This window comes from Protopterus annectens, chromosome 2.part0 (assembly GCF_019279795.1).
Source record: "Protopterus annectens isolate FY-2018-M chromosome 2.part0, PAN1.0, whole genome shotgun sequence".
Lineage (NCBI taxonomy): Eukaryota > Metazoa > Chordata > Ceratodontiformes > Protopteridae > Protopterus > Protopterus annectens.
The window spans coordinates 57,979,854-57,999,076 of record NC_056728.1 but is presented as its reverse complement, the minus strand read 5'-3'; the positions used below and the strand labels follow the sequence as shown (position 1 = coordinate 57,999,076).

Here is a 19,223-nt window from a genome sequence, read left to right as displayed (position 1 = left end):
CCCAGGTTGCGTGTTACGTGAACTCCAAGAGGAGCTAAACCCACACATAAAAATGCTATTTAGCCTTAGCCTTCGGGATATGTACCTGAACACTGGCGTACAGCAACAGTGGTCCCACTCCACAAGGGGGGTGCCTCTACAGACCCTGGAATCTACCGCCCCATAAGCTTAACCAGCCTGGTCTGCAAAGCTATGGAAAGAATCATTATGGAACTCCTAAACAGAGACATAGGGGACCTACAGACACTTGACCCCACCCAGTTCGGCTTTGTAAAGGGCAGATCCTGCCTTTTGAACCTGGTTGACTTTTTCGAAACAGTCACTAGAGCCATTGATGAGGGCAAAGCAGTCCATACAGCATACCTGGACTTGGCTAAGGCCTTCGACACAATACCCCACTCAGGCATCATAGATAAGCTCAACAGCTTAAAAGTAAACCCTTATGTCACTAGATGGGTTGCAAACTGGCTAAAGGACAGAACCCTTAAAGTTGAAATCGCTGGAGCAATGTCAGACTCAAAGCCAGTCACAAGTGGTGTCCTGTCCTGGGACCCCTCTTGTTCGGCATTTATTTCTCAGATGTTAAAGCAAACCTGGGAGGGCTGTGGCTGACAAAGTTCGCAGATGACTGCAAACTAGGCGCCATAGTCGATAAACCAGCAGACACATACATCCTACAAAACGGCCTCACAGAAACTGACAACTGGTGCCGGAGTCACGGCCTTAAACTAAATGCCAAAAAATGCATAGTCATCCCCTTTGGGAAAAACAAAGTACCCACAAATTATCACATAGACAGCAACCCACTGAGTACGGAACAAGTAATCAGAGACCTAGGGACCCAAGTCAACAGCGACCTCTCATTTGACACTCACGTTGCCAAAGTGGTTAGAAAAACATTCTACCTTGCACACCTCATCATGAAGGGATTCACATCCAGATCCAAGGATGTCATTGTACCCCTATATTCCTCCCTCCTCAGACCCATGATAGAGTACAATGACCCATTTGGTATGTACCTCACCTGGCATTTGCAACAGCTGGAGAGACCACAAAAGTACCTCACAAAGAGGATCAAGGTTCTCCAACATATGTCTTATTCTGCCAGACTAAAGAAACTTCAGCTCTATTCAGTAGCATACCGCCTGCTCAGAGGTGATCTCTGCCTGATGTGAAAGGCCATGTCCATTCAGGATCTGATGGACATGCTCCACCTCAAAAAATCCAAATCCATCAGGACCACAAGAGCTAAAGACTTAAACCTCGGCACAAGTATGAATAGGACATGCTGGAAGGTTAGATTCATAACCCAGAGGCTTCCCATGCTTTGGAACAAGATCCCAGTTCGTATTAGGCAGAGCCCCTCACTGACTCTCTTCAAGAGAAATCTTGAGTGGATGGGAGATCGTAAGTTTGCCCCGGGGGTCACATCTGTGTCACTGCTTGACAGGGGCACAGTAAACTAATTCTATTATATAAGGGGACCTTCATTGTGTCACTACTAGACAGAGGCACAGTATTCTATTCTAAATTTATTCTGTACATTTTTTGTACCATTTCATGGGGTGGCAAAAGCCACATCACTATGGCTAGGCTTACAAATGCCCCAGGGCAGATAGCCTAGTACTATACTATGAAACTATGAAACTAAGCCACTGCTTGAGTTAACAAAACTGCAGTAAAAGCAAATTTGCAACTGAAACAGTAAAATGAAGGGCATCTTGGGCTTGGAACTATAATTTAGAGACTAAGGCAGAGACTAGATAACATGTGTGTGTCTTTCGGCTTTTTCCCGGTTAGGGGTCGCCACAGCGGAACTCCGGTCCGCTAATGATTGGCAGTAGAGTTTTACATGCTGGCTTGCCGGTATTATACAATATTATACAACCCCCCATTAATATTCCAAAACGTGCACTCTGATTGGTCAGCGTGCACGTTGTAAATCAAAGACTTATACGAATGGAAAAAGGTCCAGTCGCCCGGACTTTTTCCATTAGTACAAGTCTTTTTTTTTGGACAGCAAAGGAGAACGGAAGAGCTCCGTTGCTGTTATCTTGCTATGTTAGCGAGACATCTAAAAAAAAAAAAAAAAAAAGCAACGGAGATCTTCCTTTCTCTGTTGCTTTTTTTAAAGCTGTCTCACTATGTTAAACTCATTTAACATAGCGAAACAGCTTTAAAAAAAGCAACGGAGAAAGGAAAATCTCCATTGCTTTTTTTTTTTAAAGCTATCTCGCTATGTTAAACTTTTAGCATAGCGAGACAAGTTTTTAAAAGCAACGCAGATCTTCCTTTCTCCATTGCTTCCTCACACAGTTCTGATGTACTGCGTAACCATACGCATGCCCAGTACATCAGAACTGCTGCAGAATACTGGACAGTTGCGGAATGGCAGCAAGGAGGCATTATACAAAGCTATTAAAGAAAAGTATTTTTTTTTCTTAAATAATGTCATTGTATAATAGCAATATCCCACTTCTGGGTGTGGGTAATGCTGGATTTACCCACGGTTGTCTTTGGCCACTCTGGCTTTGCCCTCATGACCAAACCACACCAACCGTGGGTAAATCCAGCATTACCCACACCCAGGCGTGGGTTATTGCTTGAATGGCTCATAAATGTTCAAAAATGAGCATGCTGACTGGACACACTGGTTGGGCTGTCCAATGTCAAAAGAGCACACACATACCAATATAAAATAGTCAAGAAGCTGAAATACCCTTGAGCAGCCAGACGTATCTACTGGTTATTACTGGAAGATGCACCAAAAACATGAGAAAAATCAGGTACTTTCTGCAAAAGTAACAGAAACATGACAGCTTTTCCTCATTTTTCTGCTGTCCCACTAAATGTCCAGTTTTTTATTTATTTTTTTTAAACAGTGTGAGACTCTGTCTGCAGTGTCCATTCTAAGGCACTGTAGTATCTGCAGCCATCTATTGCTCTCTCTACTTTACCAGACTGCCTCTGCTCTTTCCTTCTACATATACTTATGGTACCTATGGTCCAGTAAAGTGGATATTTCAAGAAAATAAAAGGCAAACAAGAAAAATAAGAGAAACATCTTTAACAAATGATTATATCCTTTAAGGAATGTAGTAAGATACTACATTTTCACATTTCACCAAATACCAAAATCCATAATAAAAGTTGCTTTACTTGTCCTGTGTCACACCGGATTTAACAATGACATCAACAGGACATCACTGTATAAATGAGAGGAAAAAAGGCAGAACTCAATGCAAACAATGTATTAGGCTGCTACGGTAAATGTAAAACACACAGACATCCTCCTCTACAAAGACTGTACTATTCAAATGGTTTTAATACTGATGTTCTGTAAGCTCAAGTATCAAGATTGTTATTCCATGCCGTAGTGTACCCAGAAAATTCCACTCTGTACTCGTATTGTTATAATGTTCCTCAAAGTAAAAGTATCTCAAAAACTTGCCTCAACATAGAATATTTACTGTACCTTTTTTCTAGATAAATTTACAGATCAATGTAGAATAGTATGAAATGAACATTTTCAATGTAAAAAAACAAGTGTGTAGGAGTGACAATCAAAGAAAGATTCTGGAACCAACTTGTGTATGCTGCTCTTTTAGTTATTGTGAATCAAAACATGAAATCACTTGCATTTGCACTATAGTACCTCCTTTCAATTGCCTGAAATAAGTTGCATGTGATTTCCTGTGGTAGGGGATTCCATGAAGCAGGAGCAAGCTTACAGAAAGTCCTTTCATCCATACTTTCGACGAGTGAAGGTTTTAGAGTAACAAAATAGTCTATGTTTGAGAAGATGAAGTAAATGGTACTTCTGTTCCTCAGGTCTGAGGGTAAGGGAGAAAAAAACAAAACAGCAGTTTGAATTTTGTACAATTCAATAAAATGCATCATATTGCTGTCACTGGCATGCAGTTTAATCTTTGCATGTGCAGCACTGTTCTTCTGGGGCTTGTATGAGTTATGTAGCGATAGATTTTATTGATTGAAACTTAGTGTGTGTTAGGGGGTGGTCCCGGCAAAAACTGGTCAGCAATATTCCACCCTGGGTATCAATTGGATTGCTATGGACCTTCTTGGTGTCTCGGTTAAGTAGGCTGGAATACTAATAAGCCCCTGTAAGTTGTTAGAATTTGATCAGTGATGCGGATGGTATGTGTGGCAAATAAAAGATGCTGCCTGAATAAGATACAGGTATTGATGTGGTTACCATTAGAAGCTCTTCCATGTGGGTCTAGGACTTCCACAGTTGGATTGTTTTAAGTATATACTGTGCACCAACTAACAGTGAAGTTGTTTTACTACAGTTAATTACTACATCCAATGTTAAGTAGGCTACCCAATAAGAGACAAGTTCTTTTATAGTTTTTTTTTTTTTTGTAGTTCTGATAAAGTATTAGATCTGAAAATGGTATCAACTACATACAATGGATAACTGACAGTTAGCAGGTCAAGTGGCAAGTTTTTAATCAAAGTAGAGAAAAGCAGAAGCTCCAGAACAGATTCTTGAGGGACCCTATATGAAAATGAATCATTACTCAAGCTGCTATTACCATATTGAATTGTAAAGGTTCCGTTTTGTAAATAAGAGAACTGTGTTAGGAATCCCTAAGCCAAGCCAAAGCTGTTTAAGGATATGAGGAGGCGACAGTGGTTTACAGATTTAAAAATGCATTGTAAATCTCTGCAGACATCTGCAGCAAGTTTCCTTTTCTTCACCATCTTCATATGTAATGCTGTTTCAGCACTGTAGCCTTTCTTAAAGCTATGTTTCTGGTTTGAGAAAAGATAGTGCTTGGAGAAAAGTACAGTTGTGCAAAATATTACTATAACAGCAGATGTCCTTCCCTTCACTGTTGCAGTATTCATTAAATTTGGGATTCTCTGCCAAGGGCAGCCTGACGTCCAGTCAGTATACGAAAGTCTAAGGTTGCTTTAAGGTACGCCTTTCATCACATGTATGCTCCTCGCGTAGTCTAGGCCATAAAGATAACATCTGGATGTATCATCATTAGAACTGAAAGCCCCAGTAGGAATGCCAGTCCAAGGAAAACCAAGAGGTAACCAGTACATCAGAAGAGAAATGGACTAGACGGAGGAGGGAGGAAGTGAATAGTGCAACAGTCAAAAATGAAGGACATGTACTGCCGGCTCTAGCTCTGTAAATTCCATCCAACTTGTAGTGGTAAATGTATGCAAAGAAGTCCAGGTACTTGCCTTAAAAAAAAAAAAAAACAGAGTTAGTATCTAAACCCTTGAAAAAAGCATCAGAAGGAGCCACAGCTCTAGTAGAATGAACCTTTACAGAATAAGGAAGGCTCTTACCATGAAAAGAGCAACAAAAAGAAATAGTTTTTGAAATCCAAGAAATAGTCTGCTTGGATACAGCTAAACTCGAGTACCTGGGATGAAAGGAAACAAACTGATCAGATTTCGCAATAGCCTTAATGTTATCCAAATACGATATGCACATCTAACGTGTGCAGCACCTTTTCACTTGCAGATTGTGGAGAAGGGAAAAAAGTGGGAAATGAATAGACTGATTAAGGGACAACTCATTTACCACCTTGGGCATAAAAAAAGGATTAGTAGGATTAGTATGCAAGGATACCCTGTCCTTACGAAACACCAAAAAAAAAAAAAAAAGGGAGGACAAGCCATTAAGGAATTGAAGCTCAGAAACCCAGCTGGCAGAAGTAAGGGCCAACAAAAGAACAGCCTTCCAAGGGCAATTTTGCAAGGAAGCTGAAGTAGCAGGGTCAAAAGCGTCCAGAGTCAATTTTTCCAAAACAAAATTAAGATCCCAGGAAGGATGAACAGGCTTCCTGGAAGGCCTAATATGAAGGATGCCTTTAAGGAATTGTTTAGCTTGAAATCTAGAAACTAAAGGAGGAGATAAAGGCAGAAATAGCATATAAGTGGGCCTTAACAGAAGAATAGGTCAAACCAGCATTGAGCAATTCACACACACACAAAAAAAAATGGAACATCCACAGAATGTGGATCCAGATTACGAGAGAGACTACTTGGATAAATAGGATTTTCTAGCCTCCTCAGGACTCTGAGCATGTCCTCAGAAAAAAGGTGTATATATGGAATCAAAATCCTATCACCCACAGTGTCAGTTGATGAGTGGACAGGTGGGAATGGATAAGGGATCCAGTGTCTTGTGTGAGTAGGTCCACCCTGTGATCAATTTGTGATGATTGCTCTTGGATAAATGCACAAGAAGAGAGGAACCAATGCTGTCTCGGCCAAAAGGGAGTCACCAACAAGATTTTGGGAGTGTTCTGTTGAATTCTGAATAGAACTTTTGGAATAAGGGGAAGGGGAGGGAAAGCTTAAAGAAACATCCACATCCAAGAAAAAGAGAAGGTGTCCACCTTTCATACGAGAAGACCTGCGACTTTGGCACAAAATTGAGGAAGTTGTCTGTTCAGTGGGAGGCAAAAAGATCTGCTTGAGGAGTACCCCAATGGTGGACAATGTCCAGAAACATCTCCTTGAAGCATCCATTCATGGAATTAAGGACCTGCTCATAGTGTCTGCCACAATATTTTGACCCGAGGGAATGTAAACTACCTGAAGTGTCACTTGGTACTGGATAGCAAGATCCCATACAAGGAGTACCAACCGGCAAAAATAAGATCTTGTCCCCCCCCCCCCCCGTTTGTTTATATACCACATCACTATGGTGTTGTCTATAAATACCTTGAGAAGTTCTGGGGAGAAAAGGTGATGAAAAGCCTGAAGAGCAAGCAGAAGGGGTCTCACCTCTGACACTGATGTGCTTCTTCTGTTGAAGAGGAGATCAGATCCTCTACAACTTTAGGGCTCAAAAGCTGCTCCCCATCCCACATCTGAAGCATCTGTGAGCAGCTCCTGACAAGGAAGAGGGGGGGGGGGGTTGAAAAAGGGAAACCTGGATTTACAAGCAACTGCTGGTTCCACTACTGAAGTTTCTTCTTGAGACAAGGTAAAAGAGGAGTTACAAATTCCAGAGGACGTGCATGCTAAAGCCAAACTGACTCCAGGGACCACTGAAACTTCCTTATGTAAAGTTTGGCATAGGGATGGTGGATACCATGAATCCCAGAGCTCTTAACCTCCCTGGCTATATAAAGGAGGCCAGGGGAATAAGAGTTTGAAAGAAGGAAATGAGAGTTAAGGCCTTGGGAGGAGGCAGGGATGCCAGCATAGTCACCATCTGAATCCTGCAACCCAGAAAGGGGCAGAGGAATGCCCATAAAAGGGGGAAGGATTTCCATACCATGAAATACCCCTGGTGAATAATGGACAGAAACGTAAGACCAAAGGCTGATGTAGTGATAAACCAGAAGTTAGATAATAAAAGCTGAACAGAAAAATTCCAAGAACGTCGATACTTTATTACAGCAAAGCTTTTGGTTATAAATCCTCCTTCAGTGCAATATACTATCTGTAACATTCTTTCAGTATTTGTAAAACAATAATAAAATTATATGAGCATGAATATGCATAGATCTTAAGACTGCAAGCAGATGTATTACCAGGGTTGAATAACATGGTTAGTATTAAGCCAGTTTTAGCAACTGGACAAATGCAACTGCACTAGGTATTTTAAATGTCTGTATATACATATGTATTCTATTTTTTGTATATGTGCAAATAATTTGAATATGTAAAAAAATGTAATACATATTTTTATTAGATAGAATTATTTAAGTATATACTTCTAGTATGTGTTTATAAATTGAGTTGAAAGTATGTCTGAGTATTTTTTAAGGAAACTTTTTATGGAACTGCTCTCTCTTCTAAACTAAAATGTTAATTGAATTATTGTAGAAATGATGTGATTAGCTGACCGTGCTCACGATTTTACTCTTGTTTTACAAAAACTGAAAGAATGTTACAGACTGTATATTGCACTGAAGAAAGATTTATATCCGAAAGCTAAAATTGACGTTCTTGGAGTTGGAATTTTTCTGTTATTCAGCTTTTATTTTCTAACTTCTGGTTTATCACTACATCAGCCTTTGGTCTTAAGTTTCTGAATTCTGGCAGTGTTGTGGGCGTGGTAATACTTTAATCATCTAGAAGCAAGGCCAGCAGCATGGAAACAGCATCAAGAAAAGCAGAACAAGTGCCTAGAACAGTACAATTGTGTACACTTACCATAAATGCAGATGTTCGAGTATTCACTGTTGCAGTCATCACATTTGGGTAATCCTGCCAGGGGTAACCCTCAGTCGGCCTGAATACCAGAGGCTTAGTATTTCTGTGTCAGTTGCTGTCGCTCCAGGACTGACGTCAGTTTTATAAAAACAGGCAGCCGATGCCATTAGATCAGTTTTTTTTTGGCCTAAATGTCAGGAGCCCCCAAATAGGGAGCCAAGTTATGGTGGATGACCACCACCAGTAGAAAGCAAATACCCGAAATTCCTTGTAAGGAGAGACAGAGATAGAGACAAGGTGGTGAAGGGAGGGAAACCAGGACTGCAACAGTGAATACATTCGAACATCTACATTTATGGTAAATATACACAACTGTACTATGTTCTTCATGTTTCACTGTTGCAGTCATAACATTTGGGTTGATTCCCAAAGCTGTAGAAAAGGGTGGAGGCAGTCAAGAAGACTGGGGGCTGGCTAAAATGCCCTGCAAGACTGCGGTAGCAAAGCCTGCCCTGGATTTGGAGAAGACAGGCAGGTGGTAATGCTTGGTGAAGGTATGAAGAGATGCCCATGTTGAAGCCTCCAGGATGTCCCTGGTGGGGATCCCTCTGAGGAAAGCTGCAGAAGTGGAGGTTGCTCTGGTGGAATGTGTCCTGACCCCCTTTGGGGGTGGTTTCCCATGCTGTTTGTAGCAGAAATGGATGCAGTGTGCTATACACTTCGAGATTGTTTAGATATGGCCTTGCGCCCTCTGCCCCTACAGTGAAGCCTACTAGCAATTGATCAGTTTTTCTAAAAGATTTAGTCCTGTCCAAGAAGAATCTAAGCTGTCTGTGCACATCTACTAGAGAATGCAGAAACCTTTCCCCCTTGTTTTGTGGTTTAGGGAAAAAGGTGGGCAAATGAATGGATTGGTTTAGAGCCACACTGGACACCACTTTAGGCATGAAGGATGGGTTAGTCCTGAGGCAGACCCTGTCAGCATGGGAAATGATGCAGGACTCTACAGCCATAAGTGCTTGTAGCTCTGATACTCTTCTAGCTGAAGTGATGACCAGAAGCAAGGTGGTCTTCAAAGAGAGAAATTTTAACTCTGCTGAAGCTGCAGGTTCAAAGGGAAGCAGCGTGAGCTTTTCCAACACAAAGTTAAGGTCCCAAGCTGGGATAGGAGCTCTTCTGGGTGGCCTCAAGTTGTTGGCCCCTCTTAGGAACTGTTTGATGAGAGGGTGTGAGAAGAGAGGTGGCTCTGTGCTGAAATGAGCAGAGATGGCTGAGGCATGAATTTTAATAGAAGAGAAGGATAGACCCCTGTGTAGGTAATCCAGGATGACAGGTAGGGAGGGTTGTTCCATTCCGGCTCCCTTAGCCTGGATCCAGGTGCAAAACCTTTTCCACTTGTCAGTATAATATTTTCTACTGCTGGGGCGTCTGGGCTCACATATAACATCTAGAGCGTGTTTGCTTAGACTGGTAGATGGGGAGAGGTCAGGGAATAAGCCACACTGCCAGGTTGAGGGTCTGCAATTTGGGATGCATGAATTCTCCATTCCTCTGGGTCAGGAGTGTTTGGATCTGAGGTAGGTGCAATGGTGGAAGGGGTGACAAGCTGCACAGCAGTGGGTACCAGTGCTGTTGTGATCAGTCTGGGGCAATCAGGATGGTCCTCAGTTTTTCCTCCCTTATTTTGAGTAATACCCTTGAAATGAGTGGTAGGGGGGGGGAATGCATAGACCGAGAGGTTTACCCACTGGAAGGACAGAGCATCCACTTTCCAGGCCTTGCTGTGAGGTTCCCTGGTGCAGAATTTGTTGAGCTGATAATTGGAGTGGGAGGCAAAGAGGTCGACCTTCAGGGTGCCCCATTTCTGGGTTACAAGGGTGAAGGTTCTGTGGTCTAGCTGCCACTCATGTGGATCTAGCAGGTTTCTGCTTAAATCGTCTGCCAGAGAGTTTAGAGAACCTGGCAGAAATTGTGCTAACAGGTGTAGTTGCATGGCTGAGACCGTGTGCCAAAGGGTCATGGCGAGCCTGCACAGAGGATAAGAGTGAGTCCCTCCCTGCTTGTTGATATACCACATCACTGTGGTGTTGTCTGTTTTAATCAACAGGGGCCCCGGGGAGAGTAGGGGTCTGAAAGTTGCCAGGGCTTGCTGAACAGCTAACATCTCTTTTTAGCTGATGTGCAGATGTACTTGATTTGGGCTCCATTGGCCCTGAATGCACCTGCCGTCCAGGTGAGCCCCCCAGACATAGCTTGATGCATCTGTGGTGAAGGTCTGGGCGGCGTGGGGTTGTGAGAGGGGAAGTCCCTTGTTGTGGTAGCATGCTGCTACCCACCAAAGAAAATCTTTCCTTAAACGAGGTATCATTGGTATAAGAGTTTCCAGGTCTTGAGAGTGCTGACACCAAAGGCTTTTTAGGTATAGTTTCCTCATATGCAGTCTGGCATATGGAATGAGTAGAATGCAACAGGCCATAAACCCAAGCGCTTGCAGGATTTTCCTTGAGGATTTCCTCGAGGATAACTGGGTCCTGGTGGCTAGTTGAGAGAAGCAGGCTGTCGGGTAGGCTTGTTTTTCTGGAGTAAGGAATGCCATCTGGGATGCTGTGTCTGGGCTTGCTCCTAGGAATACAATTTTTGTGGGGACTAGTTGGGATTTCTTTACACTGATAGTATACCCCAGGGAGATCAGTATGTCCTTTACAAAGGTCAGGTGCTGTAGCAGCTTTTACTGACTGTCTGCCTGAATCAGGCAGTCATCTAAGTATGGGTAAATTTGAATATTTCTTTGTCTGCAAAAACTAATGGCGGGAGCCAGACATTTAGAGAAACCTCTGGGAGCAGTGGATAAGCAAAAGAGAAGTGCAGAGAACTGAAAGTGCACTGATCCTGCCCTGAAATGTATGTATTTCCTGCACGACTCCCTGATTGGGATGTGTAGGTAGGGCTCCTAGTTCTAGGGTGGTTAACCAAGCATCTTTGGAAAGCATAGGTAGAAGCTCCTGGAGGGTGAGCATTTTGAATTTTGGTATCACCAGAAAGATGTTTAGAATGGATAGTGCGAGGATGGGGTGCCATTTGCCCTCTTCTGAGTACCAGGAAGAGTATGGAGTAGAAACCTTGGCCTAACTGTTCTGCAGGAACATGCTCTACTACCCTCATGGAGAGCAGGGAAAGGACTTGCTTTTTGGCCTCTTGCCCACTGGTTTGGGGGAAAATCTGGGAACCCTTTTGGGGTTGGCAGAGTGTGGAAATAAAATTTGTATCCCCGGAACACTGTGTTGAGGACGCAGAGATTGTTGGTAATGGTGGCCCACTTACTTTCGTGGAAGGAGAGTTTTACGCCTAAGGGCATGAGCAGGTGGGCAGAGGGAGGGGGTGGAAATGAAAAGTCACTGTGAGTTCTTAACATAAGGGGTGGCTTTGCACTCTGATTTTGAAGAGGAGGAAAGTACAGTTGTGTACACTTACCATAAATGTAGATATTCAAGTGTATTCACTGTTGCAGTCATTACATTTGGATTATCTGCTTGCAGTAAGCCCTCAGTTGGCCAGATTACCAAAGTCTTGGGTCCTGCGTCAGTTGCAGTCTCATATTCCATGATGTCAGGTAGTCAGGGGTATAAAGCATGCAGCCGATGCCACTACATCAGTTTTTCTTGCCCCAGATGTCACGTGCCCTCATAATGGGAAGCAATTATATACAAGGTTACACCTCCAACAAAAAAGCAAATACACCAACAAGATTTTAAGCATAGTAAACAAAAATAGAGGTACAGTTAATAGAGGTATAGTCAATAGAAGTCAGGGGACTGGAGGGAGGGTAACCAGGACTGCAACAGTGAATACACTCTAACATCTACATTTATGGTAAGTGTACACAACTGTAGTATGTTCTTCATGTTTCACTGCTGCAGTCATCGCATTTGGGTAGATTCCCAAAGCTAAGGATGGGAGAAGGAATTTATACAGCATTAGGACCAGCTATATAAGGCCGTGCAATACTGCAGTGGCAAAACCAGCTCTGGATTTAGAGAAAATTGGCAAATTGTAATGCTTGGTGAAAGTATGCACAGAACTCCAGGTAGCAGCTTCTAGGATGTCCCTGGTAGGGACACCTCTGAGAAAGGCTGTAGAGAGGTAGATGCAGCCCTGGTTGAGTGTGGTCTTGTCCCCTGTGGGATAGGTTTTCCATGGTGTTTATAGCAGAAATGAATGCAATGGCCTATCCATTTAGAAATGGTTTGCTTTGAAATGGCCTTCCCCTCTGCCCCTGCAGCAAATGCCACCAGCAGCTGTTCAGAAGGTTTAGTCCTGTCCAAGTAAAATCTAAGTTGTCTGTGCACATCTAAGGAGTGCAGTATCCATCCCCCTTTGTTCTGTGGATTAGAAAAGAAGGTTGGAAAATGAATGGACTGATTAAGAGCCACACTGGATACTACCTTGGGCATGAAAGAGGGATTGGTCCTGAGGGACACCCTGTCCGCATGAAATATGATGAAAAGCTCCACTGCCACAAGGGCCGTAATTCAGACACCCTTCTTGCTGAAGCGATGGCTAAAAGGAAGGCAGTTTTCCAAGAACGGAATTTCAACTCTGCATTTGCAGCTGGCTCAAAAGGAGGTAGAGTGAGTTTTTCCAATACAAAGTTAAGGTCCCAGGCTGGAGTTGGAGCTCTCCTGGGTGGGTCTTAGGTTTCTGGCCCCTCTGAGGAACTGCTTGAGCAGTGGATGACAGAAGAGGGGTGGTTCTGTGTTGTAATGAGCTGAAATGGTTGAGGCATAAATTTTGATGGAGGAAAAGGAAAGGCCCTTGTGAAGTATTTCAGTTAGGTATTAAAGAATCTAAGGTAAATTGGGTGCTGCTGTGCCCATCCCTTGAGTTTGGTTTCAGGAACAGAATCTTTTCCATTTTTCAGCATAAGATTTTCTAGTACTAGGCCTCCTTGCCTCCAGAATGACATCCAACACCTGTTTACTGAGGGATGGTAACAGAGAGATCAGGTAATTAGCCAGGCTGCCAGGTTCAATGTTTGAAGCTGAGGACGCAGAATCTGGCCCTCCTGCTGGGACAGCAGGGTAGGGGGTCTGAGGCAGGTGCCAGTAGTGACACACTGCGCAAGAGGGGGTACCAGTGTTGGCGTGGCCAGTCTGGTGCAATCAGTATCATCCTTGGTTTGTCCTATTTGATCTTTAGTAGTACTCTGGAGAGGAGAGGCAGAGGAGGAAAGGCATAAACGGATACATTTTTCCATTTGAAGGAGAGGGCATCCACTTTCCAAGCTTGTTTGTGGGGAGTCCTTGTGCAGATATATATCTGGGCTCCCCCATTTGTTTATCAACATGTTGAAAGTCTTTGGTTCCAGTTTCCACTCATGTGGGTCCATAACATTTCTGCTTAGTTCGTCTGCCAGTGTATTTAGCTTTCCTGGCAGGAATTGAACCTGTAGATGCACTTGGTAGCTCAAGGATGTGAGTATGAATGTGCACCCCCCCTGCTTGTTTATGTACCACATAACAGTGGTGTTGTCCGTCTTTACCATTAATTGTCCTGGAAGAATGTGGTCCTTGAAGGCTGTCAGAGCATTCTGTACAGCTAACATTTCTTTTTGATTGACATGTAGGAGCATTTGACTTGGGTTCCATTTGCCCTGAATGCACTTCCCTGCCAGGTGAGCCCCCCATGCATAGTCTGATGCATCTGTTAGGGTTTGGGTGGCAGAGGGTAGAGTGAATTGTAGTCCCTTGTTTTGGTGGCAGGCCTCTGCCCACCAAAAAAACTAACTGTAGGCAAGGTATGACAGGAATCATTGCTTCTAGATCCTGAGAATGTTGACATCATAGGCTTTTTAGATATCACTGCAGTTTCCTCATATGCAGTCTTGCATATGGAATTAGGAAAATGCAGGAAGCCATGGACCCCAAGGCTGGCAGTATTTGCCTTGCAGATAAGCAGGGTTTTTGTTGCCATTAGTTTGAAGCAAGCTGTCGAATGAATTTGTTTCTCTGGCATGAGGAAAGCCATCTAGGAAGTTGAGTTCAAACTTGCTCCCAGGAATATCATTTGTTGACAGGGTACAAGATGCGATTTCTTTTCATTTATGGTGTTCCCTAGACAAGTTAGCACCATTTGTACAAATGCCAGATGATTCAAAAGTATGCCCTGGCTTTCTGCCTGAATTAAGACAATCATCCAGGTATTGGTATATTTGAGTATTTCTTTGCCTGCAAAATGCAATGACTGGAGCTAGGCATTTTGTGAATACCCTGGGCGCAGTAGATACGCCAAAGGGCAGTGCAGAGAACTGATAGTGCATGTAGCCTGCTTTGAAGCGCAGGTATCTTCTGCAAGATTCTCTGATTGGGATGTGCAGGTAGACTTCCTTTAAATCCAGTGTTGCCAACCAGGTATCCTTGCCTAGCATAGGAAGCAACTGGTGAAGAGTTAGCATCTTGAATTTTGGGATCACCAAAAAGGTGTTTAGGATAGAAAGGTCCAGGGTAGGACACCATGAGTTGTCTTTTCTGGGTACCAGGAAAAGTCTTTAGTAGAAACCCTGTCCCTTTTCCTCTTCTGGTACAGTTTGAATAGCACTTGCTTTCGAGCCTCTGCCCACTGACTTGGGGGAAGATCTGGCCAACCGTTTGGGGTTGGTAACGTGTGCAAGTGAAATCTGTATCCTTGGGATACTATATTTAGAACCCATTTTTCCTGGGTAATGAGTTCCCAGTTTTTTGCCTGCAGAGCAATCTTTCCACCTAAAGGAGCAGTCAGTTGAGAAGGGCTTGGAAGTTTTAAAGTTAAGTCATTGAGACAGTTTACCATAAGGGGGAGTGTCTTACTACTCACTGATTTGGAAGTGGAAGCCCCCCACTGCTTAGTCCTTGTGTGTACCTTGGGACTGAAGCCCGAGTGTTCTGCTTTTGGACTGAGAAGGCCTGGAAGAGGCAGGAAAGGACCAATTCTTAAAGGGCCAATGCCTACTAAATCTTGGGAGGCTGTACCTGTAGGAAATCTAACAGTTTGCATAGATTTAGCTTTTTCCTCCATCTTTTTAAGTATGTATTCTGTTTTGTTGCCAAACAGGCGGTCATGATTTTAGGGAGCATCCAGCAATTTAGCTTTAACATGATCTGGCAAAGATTGCTCCTTGAGCCAAGCATGCCTTCTAAGTACAGACCCAGTGACAGCAGCCCTGCAAGACGCCTCTAGTAAATCAAAACCACATTGCAAAGTATGTTTTCCAACTTGTTCAGCAGAATGCATTAAATCCTATAAATCCTTATTTTCAGCACAGTCAGGAATCATCATTTTCTGCTTGAGCAATTCAATAATATGCTGCTGATACTTTAACATATGAAACTGGCAGTTTAAGGCCCTAATGGCCAAGGTTGCAGAAGTGTATACCTTCGTACCTCATCTATCCAGCGCCTTGGAATCTCCATCAGATGGGATAGGATTTTTGGCAGTAGTAGCCTTAATGCCCTTGGGTCCCTGTGAAATTGTCTCAGGATCCGCAGTAGGACTTTTAAAAAAGAACTTTTGAGAGTCGGGAAAGTACAGTTTTGTACCTACCATAAATGTAGATGTCCGAACTGGATAGCATCTGCAGTCATAACAAGTGGGTTGTCCTGTCGTCAGGCAGCCCTTCAGTCGGCCGGATTCCAAAGTCCGGGTCCGGCTTCGGCTGATGTCGCACTCCACCCGACGTCATCTCTGTTGGTCTTCGGGTATAAAGGCATCAGCCGACGCCATTTTCCTCAGTGTTTCTTGCCCCAGATGCCAGTAGCCCTCTTGCAGGCTAAAATTTGGATAGATGCCAATGTTTCCAAATAGATAGAGGTAAACACAACAATAAGCATGTATGTACATATACAAAAACAAATACACCATAAAAGACTCCCCAACAGCTAGCTATTAGAAGGGTAAACACCCTAGGAGTACCACAGAGGGATGGTGGGAGGTAATCCTGACTGCAGATGCTATCCAGTTCGGACATCTACATTTATGGTAGGTACAAAACTGTACTATGTCCTTCATGGATGCATCTGCAGTCATAACAAGTGGGTAGAATACCATAGCCAACTAGGGGAGGAGGATAAAGGTAGATTATGGTGTGTTTAGGATCCCTTGCAGTACAGCAGTTGCAAACCCTGCTCGGGATCTGGAATATAGAGGCAAATTATAATGCTTGGCAAATGTATGCACGGAGGTCCAAGTAGCCGCCTCAATAATGTCTTTGGTTGCCACTCCTCGTAAGAAGGCTGTGGTAGTGGCTGTTGCTCTTGTAGAATGAGGTCTTATGTTCTGTGGAATTGGTTTTCCATGGAAGGAGTAACAGAATTGTATGCAATTTCCTATCCATTTGGAGATTGTCTGTTTGGAAATAGCTTTTCCTTCCCTTCCTGTTGCATAGGCTACAAAAGTTGGTCAGTCTTTCTGCTATTTTTTGTTCTGTCCAAGTAGTAGCGTAGCTGTCTATGTACATCCAAGGTATGCAGTATTCTTTCCCTCTGTTTTGTGGGTTGGGAAAGAAGGTAGGTAGGTGGATTGCCTGGTTTAAAGACACTCTGGATACCACCTTAGGCATAAATGTAGGATTAGTCCTCATGGACACTCTATCTTGGTGGAAGATTAGGAAGGGTTGCACTGCCATTAAGGCCTGTAGTTCTGAAACCCTCCTTGCTGAAGTAATTGCCAGTAGGAAAGCAGTTTTCCATGATAGGTGTTGTAGGTCTGCTGTTGCTGCTGGTTCAAAGGGTGCTAGTGTCAACTTTTCTAGCACAAAGTTTAAATCCCAAGCTGGTAATGGTGGTTTCCTTGGAGGTTTTACATTCTTGATTCCTCTGAGGAATTGTCTGAGCAAAGGGTGCGAAAAAACAGGTGTATCAAAGCTGTATTCTGCTGAAATAGCTGATGCATGTATCTTGATGGAGGAGTAGGACAGGCCTGAATGAAGAAGTTTGGCCAGATACTCCAGAATGTTAGGCATATCTATGTTTGACACATCTTTTCCTCTTTCCGTACTCCAGATGACAAACCTTTTCCATTTTCCAGCATAGTTCCTTCTTGTTGAAGGTCTGCGTGCTTCCAGAATAATGTCTTTAACTCTTTGGGAAAGTTCTGGAATAGCTGCTGTTATGTGATGTTCCATGCAGTCAGTTGTAAGGTTTTAGGTTTGGATGTATGATGCTGTAGTTGTTCTGCGTTAACATCAAAGGCATCAGGGAATTGTCCACATATTGTTCGAGACATGCTCCTCAGTAGTGGGTACCAGTGTTGTCTTGGCCAGTTTGGAGCTATCAGGATTATCCTTGGACGTTCTTCCTTGATTTTTAGTAGTACCTTGTGTATCAAAGGAAGAGGCGGAATGCATATGCTGTTAGGCCTTTCCAGTTGAAAGAGAGCGAATCCACTTTCCATGCTAATGGGTGGAATGTCCTTGTGCAGAATTTTTGAGCTGGTGATTGAGAGGTGATGCGAATAGGTCTATCTGTGGCATTCCCCATTTCTTTGAGATGGTCTTGAAGATGTCTGGATGAAGCTTCCATTCGTGGGCATCCAAGTGGTTCTGCTTAATATGTCTGCTAGGGTATTGTCTTTCCCTGGTACAAATATTGCCTGTAACTGGATGTTGTAGCTGAGTGCCAGGGTCCACAGCTCCAAGGTCATTCTGCATAGCGGGTATGAATGAGTGCCTCCCTGTTTGTTGATGTACCAAATGACTGTGGTGTTGTCTGTCCTTATCATCAACTGGCCCTCTTTGAGAAATGGTTTGAACTTTTGGATTGCCAGTTTTACTGCCAGCATTTCTTTTAGGTTGATGTGCAGTTGAAGTTGATCCTGTGTCCACAATCCTTGCACGCATTTGTCCAGCATGTGTGCCCCCCCATCCTAGGTCTGAAGCGTCTGTTGTGATGGTCTGGCTTGCTTGACATCTGCGAAAGGGTAGGCCTGGGTTTGACTGGCATGCCTGAGCCCACCATAGGAACTCCTGTTTTAAGCATGGAATTAGTGGGATTTCTGTTTCTAGACTGTGTCTGTGTTGGGACCATAAATTCTTTAGGTACCACTGTAGTTTTCTCATATGTAGTCTGGCAAATGGAACCAAGATTATGCATGATGCCATGCAGCCCAAGGCCTGCAGTACTTTTCTTGCTGTTAACTTGTTCAGTTTTGTTAGTGCCAAGAAGTATAGAGGGAGTTCTTTTTGTTTTTCTGTAGTCAGGAATGCCATTTGTTTTACTGTGTCCAATTCCGCGCCCAAGAAAGTCCTTGTTTGGGATGGTATTAGCCTTGACTTTTGTAAATTGACTGTGTATCCCAGTGCTTGTAGCAAGCAAATGACCCTTTGTAAATCTGTTGTCAGCTTGCTTTTGTTGTCCCCTTGTAGCAGGCAGTCGTCCAGGTATGGGTAAATTTGAATTCCCTGAAGTCTGCAATGGCGATTACTGATGCCAGGCATTTTGTGAATACTCTGGGCAGTAGATAAGCCAAAGGCAATGCTGAGAATTGATAGTGCTCTGATCCTGCAAGAAATCTGAGGTATCTTCTGCAGATTGGTCGAATGGGGACGTGCAGGTATGCCTCCTTGAGATCTAGAGTTACCAGCCAAGACTCCTTGCCCAGCATGGGAAGAAGTTGCTGTAGGGTCAGCATTTTGAATTTTGGGACAATGATGTATGTATTTAAGGTGGACAGGTCGAGAATTGGTCTCCAACTTTTTCCTTTCTTGGAACTAGGAATAGTCTGGAGTAGAACCCTTTCCTTGCTCTGCTGCTGGCACTCTTTCCACAGCTCTCATGTTTGCTAACTCCATTATCTGGCGTAGAGCCTCTGTTTTTTGATTTGGAGGTAGATTTGGCATTCCTCTTTTGACTGGAATAGTGTGGAAGTGAAACCGGTAACCTTGATCTATGGTTTGTAAAATCCACTTGTCCTTTGTTATGTAGTGCCAGTTCTTTGAAAATAAGGTTAACTTTCCGCCTAGAGGAGCTGCTATTTGTTCCCTGGTAGGCGGGTTTAGGGTTAAGTCACTGTGGTTGTGTTGATGTAGTGGCCGT

The 19,223-nt window shown here is 43.4% G+C and overlaps 1 protein-coding gene across 1 annotated transcript in view; it reads right to left on the bottom strand.

Moving 5' to 3' along the window:
* Positions 1-19,223, bottom strand: part of LOC122792699 (PTTG1 interacting protein) — a 743,791-nt gene that overhangs the window by 90,944 nt on the left and 633,624 nt on the right. The window lies entirely within an intron of this gene.